A 10696-nucleotide genomic window follows, 5' to 3' on the forward strand; every position below is an offset into this window, starting at 1 on the left:
TAAGAGATAAATTGCTTTCACAACATTATTTGTTTCAGTTTCAACATCACAACTGTAGATAAACCTTAAACCTTCAACCTCACGATGATCTGAAGCTAAGAAGACTGCGCTAGACTTGTTTCATTTCTTTATTCGCATAGCAGTTTGATTGAATCTGGGTGTAACCAATGACAAGGAGCAAAGTGGTATGAGATTTAATGATCTCAATAACCAGCCCAATTAGATGTGGGTCACATAAGTTAATATCCAAAATCCATAACTTATTAATCAGTTATTGACTTTTCATGAAAAAGATCAGCTGCTGAAAGGAAATGGAGGCTTGTGAAGCAGCAATAAAGTCAGCTTTTGACTCTGTACTGTGGACAAAGGGACCTGTTCAAATATTCCCCCTTTGTAGCTTCTAATTTGACAGACAAATTTACTGGTGGAGCACATTTTTGTAAATGACACATTATCTGTTAATGTCTGCAAGCTTCAGGCTCATAACAGTCTGTGGGCAACCAGCAAAAAAAGGAACAATTCATCAACCTCATTAGACAAATTTCAAGGACGAACCACAAAGCATCAGGATTCAATGGCCACTCAAAGCCCTCTCTCGGTTACTGTGCGCTGTTAGGATGCATAAAGGCGAGCAAAAAAAAAAAGAAAAGAAAACTGCAAATTCCACTACCAAGACCTCATAAAAATGCAGCATTTGATTAACTCAATGGGTTTCATTTCTAAATGAATCAAAGGAAAGGGGAACACTAAAATGCGCCTCCAAGCTCGCATGCAGCAAGGAGGGCGGTGCACAAACATGCCAAAAAAAGAGAGTTCATTATGTCTCCCAGCTGTAAGTATCCTGACCTTGGGTATCTGAACAGATGGACCATGGAGCTGTTTAGTGCCGCCATAAAGCATGTCTCTCAGTCCTCTCCTTTCAGCATCATATGCTTGCAGTCCTCGCACTCTGCCTCCATGGCTGTGTGCAGCAGAGAATATAAACCATGAGGCTTCTCACATCCACCAATGCTGTGCAACGCATCCTGCATCCAGTCACCAGTTCATTAGAATGCATCCCACAGTCAACCGCCAATAATGTCCAATGCATCCAGCATTCATCTACCAGTATTGTACAATCCCACATTCTGTTTTTGTTTTTGTTTTTTTTTTTGTTATAATATTCTTAAAAACAATATTCTTCATAATGTGAGGTTAATTTGTTTGTACAAAAAAAAAGCACTTCCTGGAAGTGACAGCCATTTTTCTCATATTTTCACAATAACTGCTCCTTTTTATGACACACAGTGATCCTGGAAACCCCTTCACAAACAGGGCCATCAGGAAAGCAATCCTATTTTCTCATGCGCAGAATGTTACAGGAAGGGGTTACATTCATAAACGTGGGGCTGTGGGTTTATATATAATATGAATTCACAAGTTATTTATACATGTTAAGGCTGTATAAATATTTGTGCAATAAAATATACTTACACGTGAAGTGCAGTCTAAATATTCAGTATTGTGACCATTCAGAATGGCAGGACACAGAAAACAGCAAGATATAATCACAGTCCTCAGACTGTAGTGTTTATTCACAGAGAAACTGCAAACATACTCAAAGAAATAATATATAAAATATAATCTTCAGCTCGCCCTCAAAGGTTCATGGAGTGAAAACAATGAACTAAAATAAGAAAAACAATATAAGAAACTAAAACAATGAACTTTGACCAGGAAAAAAGTTACTGTCTTTCCAGACATCTTTGTGTACATGGCCACCTTCTGTCTCTCATCCTCACTCCTCAGACTCTCATTCATGATTAATCACAATTTCACATCATTAAACAATTAATGATATTTTAGAAAAACTGTAAATGCAGACTGTTGTATATTTAAACTGTGTGTATAAAATAATAATCTTGAAAAGTTTTTTTGGAAAAAAAAAATTTAATCAGGCTGCAAAGGAAATTACAACAACAATCATTTATTTCTTGCCAGTCCTAAGGCCAACAACTGAGATTTTTAACAATGAAATATTGTAAGCGAAAGCTGGGTCATTTTCATTAACTTTTTGCATGATTTATAAAGTTTCCATAGCAACCAAAGTCACGTGATTTGCATGCGCGCTGTTCATGGAGAGCTGTGTAATCTGCCTGTTAGCATGCGCATGATTAGTGGTGCATTTCTAAATGTGAGAAGCGAGCGAGGTGGCCGGGAATCTCGAGTGCAGGGACTCCTTTAATTATTCTGAACTTCTCTGCCCGCCTTGAAGCGGATTTGCAGTCAATGCTTTGCACCCAAGAACTTGCATTTTGCAAGTCGAATTTCTCAGATTAAAAACAAACAACAACAACGAATGATACTGATCACATCACTGCAACGCTCTCCTACAATATTACGGAACAAACACCCATCGCCGCATCTCTAAAAGCACACCTCCAGCGCGCTTTCCTTCCATGGACTTTCTTTGAAGCGGGTTTCTGCTGAAATGCAAAGCGTCGGAATATTCCAGGATGAGATGCTGTTGTGTTTGATCAGATTTTAATCAGCCTTTGCTGTGGCTTTTTTTCTACAGCAGTGAAGGTTATTTATATTATCATTTTGCTTTTTATCATCCCCAAAGCCATCCCTAATTTAATGGCCATTGGAGAACCGACTTCAGAAGCAGGAACGAGGCTTTGTAGGTGTCTCCTGTCCTTTTGAAGCCTCCCTCCACAGCCCAGATCCATGGCCGGAGGACACTGTACCTGCTGCATTTGAAGATAAAAGGACAGGCAATCAAGCTTTTCGTGAAAAAAAACAGTTAGATGTATTCCTTGTCAGAGAACATACATTATTCACTGTGATGTCGTTACCAAAAATAAACAATAACTCAAAACACATCGGGGTGCATTTAACAGATCAAGTGCACTACCTGGTTTATGATGAGCAGGTTCTGAAACGGTCAAAAATTTTTATATCTGACCATATTACTGCAGATGGGCCGAGAACAAACAGGGCCCCATCATTGTACATGGGTTTAAAGCGACTAGAAATCCTAGAACTGGGCTTAAAGGCATGACAGAAGCGAACGGCCAAAGGGACTCTATTGTTTGTGTAAATGACATTCACACAGTAAGGCTTTGAATCCAGTTGTTCATGAACTGCACTGTGCTACATTACACTGCACTATGCCATACTGTGATACTCAGTACAACAGCCAACTGCACTGATATTCAGCCAACTGCACTGAACGGCACATTGTGTCACGCACTACATTTTTCGACATTATGCCATGCAACACTACACCACACTGGCCTATTCATTAAACCACACTTCATTACACACTGCATTACACTATGCTATCAGTACACCACATTGCATTATACGCTACACTAGACTGCCTTACACACAACATTATGCTGCACCACACACTACACTGCAGTGTGCGCCACACTAGGCTGTGCTTCACACAGCTTGCTTTGAGGGTATTCCCATGCGAATGAGTCTTAATAAGACTGCCTTCCTCCAAACATGTTTTGATAATATCTATGTAAACTTGCAATCAGATGCAATTTTGTCAGCCCTTTAATAATCTCCAATTAGCGCTCACAACCAGGATGTTTCAGCCATTAGCAAGGCTTTATTCTCTACTTCCTTGCAGTCTGCGGCTGATTTTACCCAAGCCAGGGCCTTTCCCAGTTTGTATTTCTTCCTTTTTCCTAATGCTGATTACCATCGTAAACTCTCTTTTGTTTGTTTCAAAGACAAACCCTAGGTTTTGTTCAGTAATGGAACAAAAAAAGAATAACAAGCTCACATTCATTAAATTCTTTTTTGTCATTTGCTGTACATACTCTGTCTGTACCCCACTGTTCAGGGCTGGTTTGGATGGTCACCTTTTTTATTTTTTATCAAGAGCAAACCATCTGCTTAAAAATGTATCCTTTTATCACCACCTTCATGTTTTCCCCCTCTCCCACACACACATACACGTGTGCGCTAGTGTACACACACACACACACACACACACACAGTTTCTGACATTTGGCTTTGTCAAAGATATTGCCCTCTATAACATCCACAAATGTGACAGGATTTCAATGGAGATTTTGCCCCATTTTATTATGGCGTCTGTTTAGTCTGGTATAAACAAGATTTATAGGTTTGTTTTCACAAGTGAAGAGACCCTTTATATATAACTGCACTATTCTCCTGTATTAAGAGCTCTAAAGAAATTCAAGTAGACTTCATGACTAAACATAGAACACCATGTGCTTAAACACTGTTTGTTTGATTGGTGCTGTCTTTCAAACCTTACAGACAAATGTTCTCAACAAAACATGAAATAAAGCTTTGGCTTTGAGCAGCAGTAAGCAGCATGAAAAAGTGATTTCTTTTAGTTTCCTAAACAGTATATGGAAAATGGGAATACACCTCCTAATCTTAGCAGAGAAATGACACACATGTGTCCAGCCAATGATGGACGCATTGCCGGCAGCTTCACCTTCCCACGGCTGGGCACACGCTTAGATTAAGGCTCTACACCCTCTGTGTCCCAGCAGAGGATTAAAATATAAAAGGAAATGTGACATGTTGCAGACGCACACTGACAGCTATGGAGCCCACCCGCAAAAAGATGTACAATAACAGTGTACATAAAGCCAAGATAAAACTTGGTGTGCTGAGGAAGTGTCTGTGTTGACCTGCTCTGACTCATGCTTTTTTCTGTTCTGCTTCTGCTGTTATTTATCATTTACGATGCCGCAGCCAGTCCTGCACTTATCTCCTTGTCTGGTGCTGAAACCTCTCCATTTTAACATTAGCGGATTACCAAAGTGCAAGCCGGGGACGAGGACGAGATCAAACGAGCGAGGTTTCACTCTGACAGTCCCTGACAGCCCACGCTGTGAAGACACATCGCTGCCACGCACGACGAAGTGACGGGCAGGGGGGGACAGGCGTCACATGTTTGCGTGCAACATCTCGCCCCGATGCAGAACCGCCAGCGTTGCTTCTCATGTGGACAAGCGGAGGAATGGACCAAAGGACACGGGCATGTTGCTCTACCTTCCTCCCTTCCAAAGATGGCTCCAGTGTGGAGTTAAAGCACTGGACCCCAGATATTCACTAATTGACAAGAATGCGTACAATGCTCATTTAATGTTTCATTACATCAAATTGCACTGCATTTCATTGCATTGTGTTGTGGTGAAGAAGCTACAGATTTAAAATCAAATTTTAAGAAACGCTGGAAGTTAAAAAACACACGTTTGCTTTTTGGGAACAGCTTAGATTCTCAGTGCTGGCACCTCTTATTACCATAGCCAAGCAGAAAAGGGCAATATGTTTAGATGTGATGCTCAGAGACCACTTATGGTGTTGATATTTTAGAGGAGGACCTTTGATCCAGAGGTACTGGAGAGCGAGCATAGCATCAATTAATTTCCTCAGAGGCTTGCACCTTGGGGAGCTCAGAGAGCTGTGAATCTTTTTTCCACAAGGTATTTTTATGATATCCTTTTACACTTTTTACACAGCAATCAAAGGGGAGTAGGGTACTTTAAGATTCACTGACCGCCTGGAATTCCAGATATACCTACCTGACTCTACTGGGACACTTTCCATGCATGAACTTTACCCAGTTTCTGTGCCAAGTATTCACTAGTCTTTCCGAAGAAGTCTCTGGCTGACTTTTGGATGGTACCTTATACTCTCACGTTGAATTGCAATAATACCCTTAAGTAACACACAAAAAGATAAGAGGTAAGCACTTTAAACTAATAGGCAGAGGAACCAAAAGGCTATATAAAGAGGTGAGCCTTCAGTCTGTGATGAAAGATGGCAAAAGACTCTGCTGATTTCAGCAGACAGTGTAGCTGTCGTGTATAGAGCTCTGAGTAAAATTCTGGGCTATTTATTTGGTATGAATTTGCATACAATCGATGTTTTTGTGGTGGTTATACTGGTATGTTTATGTGGCTTGGAGAATGGATCATGTCTGGCCACAGGCCAGGACAGTCAACCCCCTGTTAGGACAACATAAACAGGGAAAGGAAAGGGGAAGATGGAGTGGAGGAGGAATGCCATGAACAGCTGACACAGAAAGGACATGGGAAGTGGGACTGGTTTGTCTAGGTCTGGATAATTGAATTGGGATTACCTGAAAATTCTCTTCCGGAATCTTCATTTGGAATTTCAAAAATAGGAGCAGAGATTATTTCCGTGAGGAATGTACATGTGGATACCTGATGGCAACTAAAGGAAGCTGCTGACCACAGGAAGTGGGATATTAAAGCGGAACTGAAAATACCACTGCCAAAGTATTGGTATTAAAAATATGTATGTATACATGCACTGAGCTGTTTGCATGATATTGAGTAGTAGTCCTTTTCTAACCTCAAAGATGTAACAAAACTATTATGTGGTCAATTCATAATTTTCACATCAATGCTTGTGAATATTTCTCACAATATATAAATAAAATAATGCCTGTTTATCATGCATTAAATAAAAGGTAATATGGAAAGGCTTATTTCGTCTGCTTCTAACAGTTTTCCAGAAGTTTAAAATGTTCAGCCGTGATTTTTTTTCTATAATATTCTTGCTTTTTGCATTGTGCCTCTGGGATTTTTACATATGAATATGAAATTTCTTTTCAACGATCCAGATTCTGTAGCATAAAACAGCACTTGATTTCGCCTCTTACAAATGCTCTGCTTCAAAGGCACCATTGAAGATCAAATGGCTTTACCACTATAGAAGCACAGTACATAAGGCACTGTGATAGCTTTTTTTATTTTCATTCCATTTAATTTCCACACTCATACCATTCAGAAATGGTAGTCGGTAATTTTTGTCACAGATTTATCTAAATAAGGTTTAAATTAAAAGAGCGGCTGCACAGTGAACAGAACTGAAAAGTGCATTTCTCTGTATAAAAGAAAAAATGAACACCACAGAGTCAGAGCGTAATCGGTCATAGTCATGGGTGTGGGGTGGGACGGACGGCTATGATGCAGTATTGCAGATTGTTTTTTATCATCGGAATATTACCCTAAATATTGGAGAATGAATTTCTGAGGCCCCCCGAAAAGATGACATCGCAATGAATTTTATTTCAACCACATCAGAAAATTGAAGGGCATTAGCCCTATGTTTCTGCAGCTTACTGCCTCCCCGAGATCTCTCCTCGTATGACTTTAAGCAAGATCAGAGTGTGGATTTCACCCCAGGAGACCCCACTCGCGTTCATTAAAGAGGAAAGCCTTCTCCTCTGTCGTGTCACCGAGGGGACGCTGCAGAGATGCGAAAGGGTCACAGAGAATGAGACGTGACACCGGGTTCCATTCCCTGAGTGAATCCGGGCCTCATCAGGTGATTATAGAAACGCCACCTTTGACCCGTCTGCCATCAGCTGAATATCAGTGCGATGTCTCGCTGCTCTCAAAGCATAAAGATACCCATCTCCTCTGTTTATTGTACTCATGCTAATGAAGCCGCATTTTGAGAGTTGCACCTCGGAAAGAAGAGATCAGTGTTTAATGAAGAGGTGACAGTAAAGCTGTAAATTTGCAGTTTGGAGTTTGGAGTTTTCTTGGCTGAGCTGCAGTTTTACAAGGCATATTGAAGTGCAGGGCTTTTTAATAGCATCTTTGGGTATATATGAAAACAGATATCATTTGTAATGCCTGATAACATAAAATCACAAATACAGGGCTATTGAAAATATTAACAATGCTGAGAGAATTGTGGGAATGGAATTTTGAGACACGGTACACAAGAGAAAGAAACCAAGATATATTTAAAGCATTAAAATGCTGACTGATAAATGTTTCTGATTTGTGGCAATATGGCTTGTAGGTATTGAGGATTGCTTATTATTTATATGACCTAACTGAATGTGTTTGGGAGTTAAGCTCTGGTGCAGAGGGCTCGTGGGAACGTGAAGTGGGCTCTTTCATGGTGTCTTCCCCTCATCTTCTCCTCCAAAGACTGAAGATTGCAGTGCAGCACACCATTAATACGACAGCAGCACTTTTGAATGCCTTCCATGTCGTTTGACAGGTATTCAAAAAGACCTGCTCGCAATGAAGTAATGCAGACTCTGCGCCCACATCGATCTGAATATCCAGTTTGAATATTCTGAATCATTCTAATATCATCTGCAAATTTCTCTTCAAAGGCGTCTTTATTTACACCAATACAATCATCTGAAGTCACCGAGCAGAATGAGTTTTCTGCATCCGTGCTCAGTGGTGGTCCTGGAGTCCGCTGCTCGATATTGGCAGCACGTTCCTGTGGAGGGCTCAAGCAGCCACACTAATGTAACCGGGCATTCTCACTCAGAGTGGAGATGTGCTGCAGACCTTAATTGATTGCATTATCTTCTACTCATCAGCGGTGAAACTAGGGCTTTTTTGGCTGCCTCTGTTTAAAAAATAAACAAGAGTCTGGCTCTTCGTAAGATTATTAGTGACAAAAAAATGCTGAAAACATTGCATGTTTCTGAAAGCGCAGAAATTGCTGTGAAGATTGCCTCTCTAATGCTTATGTGGCATAATAAGTAATGGAAACTGTCTGAATTTAAAAGCGGCAAAAATTTGAATTGAATAGTAGTCACACTGCAGGTGGCAACCTTTTTCTCCTCTCTGAACTTGACATCTCCATCTATGACCTTAATCTTTGATAAATGACAATATCAGATGGGGTAGAAAACTGACTGACATGGCTGTTTAGGGGAAAGGGGAAATTAAGAATGTAAACTGTTTAATGGCCCATAACCAAAAGCCTGGGCTTTACGGCTTTACCAAGCATTTGATATGCGGGTCCTGTAACACTGCTGTAATAAGCCATCTGAAACAATTTATTGGATTTTTCTCCCGTTATAAATTATGAACATAAATACTTCATATGTGTTTTACGTGCCATCAATCACTCAGCACTCATTGGGTTAGTGTAATGAGCAGCCTAGATGAATTTCAAAGCCAAACCTTTTATCAGTTGTGAAGCATATGAACTAGAGCATATCCTTGTTTGTTTCTGGTAGAATGGATGGATTTGTTCAAAAATGTATATAGCCAAATATACCAGGCAACACAACACACAGTGCTGGCTGTCTACACAAGGAACTATTTGACTTGTTTATGAATAAATTTTATACACAAAGTCCAGCCGGAGGATGTGTGATCTCCTCAGTCTAATTAAATAACTTGGTGCAGTTTTTGCCAGAACAGATTTGTCCACTGTGGATCACAAATTGCACATCTGTGTCTTCTTGTGTTCATCCTGAACAGATAACAGCCATGAGAAGGTTACAGGTTGGGATGCCATGTCAGACAGCCGTCCCTTTTGCACTACCTGTGCAGCGAGAGGTCTAGTTAGAATAATTCCTTTACATTTGCTTGTTCCTTATTTTGGAGTTCTGCTTATTTTGGACTGCGTACTTCCCTAAATTGGTGCGCTGAAGAAATGTCAAGCCTGCCCTGATTGCAGCTCTGCCATTTGCCGCTCCCCCCCACTGATTGCAGTCCGACTCACTCTCTCCCACTCTGAGTTCCATTAGAATTCATCTTCATTTGTGGTCTTGCGCTCATCTTTACATGACACCAATGGCATGCATGCTCACATCCACATACGATCGCGGTCATTTCGCAGAGAGCAAGAACAACAGAGATTGTCATTCATAAAGTTGAGGAAAAACAAAGTATATGAATCAGACAAAGTCCCAGTCCCCTTTATACGTCTGTCCTTGAGCCCACAGTAATTGCATAGTGCCTGCTATCTGTTTCATCTTTTTTTGTGTGGAAGCACTTTCTACCTGCAATCTCTTCTTTCTTGAATCCTTTCAAGGCCTTTCTCTCCTGTCTTTGTATTGTTATGTAAGATTATAGGGTCTGCCCACGCTAAGAACACAGATAATCCAGCCCTGTAATGTTAGGTTCTTTAATTGAAAGGAAGCAGCTTGTCAGTCTCTGTCTGGTTTCCTACATTGTGGAGGGGAGCAAAATAAGACCTTGCTTTATTGCTGGGAGCCATTCCAGACTCTGACTCCCCCCTTCCCAATCGCCTGTGTGTACCTCATAGTTTTTACTCTGATTGTTCCAAGAAATTTGTTCTCATACACCACAGTGAGTTCTCTTTGTCGGTTTCATTTTATGTTATGATTATTACCATTTGCATTGCACTCTGACAACACCTTTGTTAAGAGTGCCATATCAAGTTAAACATGATTGATTGATTCATTGTACAGATGAAACAGGAGCCGCAGACGAATATTTTATATGACAGGTTTTGCTCACATCTTTTAGATGCTTGCTGTGGTGTTTGGCCCTGTCTTTGCACAGTGCTGCTTACTGAGGAGCAGATTGTTAGAATGAAATCTTCTGAAAAGGATTTTCTTTAATTGTTTAAATGTTCATGTAACCCTCCTAATCACCTTCAGTGTTACTTCATTAAAGGAGCATACCCCCCCCCCCCCCCCCCCCCCCCCCAAAAAAAAAAATGTATTTCATTTGTTGCTACCTTCCAATAAGTTCATGAATCATCTCATATCAGATTCTAACCACAGTTCAAATGATGGTTTGTTGATAGGATGCTTCTTTAAGAGGATAAAAAAATCCATGCCACAGGGAATCCTTTGCAGATAAATAAAACTAAGACAAGGCTGCAAATCTGTGAATCGACAGGTTTATAGCCTGTAGGCGCAGAAATTCAGAGGTATGACCAGAGGCGA

The sequence above is a fragment of the Megalops cyprinoides genome, chromosome 11 (assembly GCF_013368585.1).
Source record: "Megalops cyprinoides isolate fMegCyp1 chromosome 11, fMegCyp1.pri, whole genome shotgun sequence".
Classification (NCBI taxonomy): Eukaryota; Metazoa; Chordata; class Actinopteri; order Elopiformes; family Megalopidae; genus Megalops; species Megalops cyprinoides.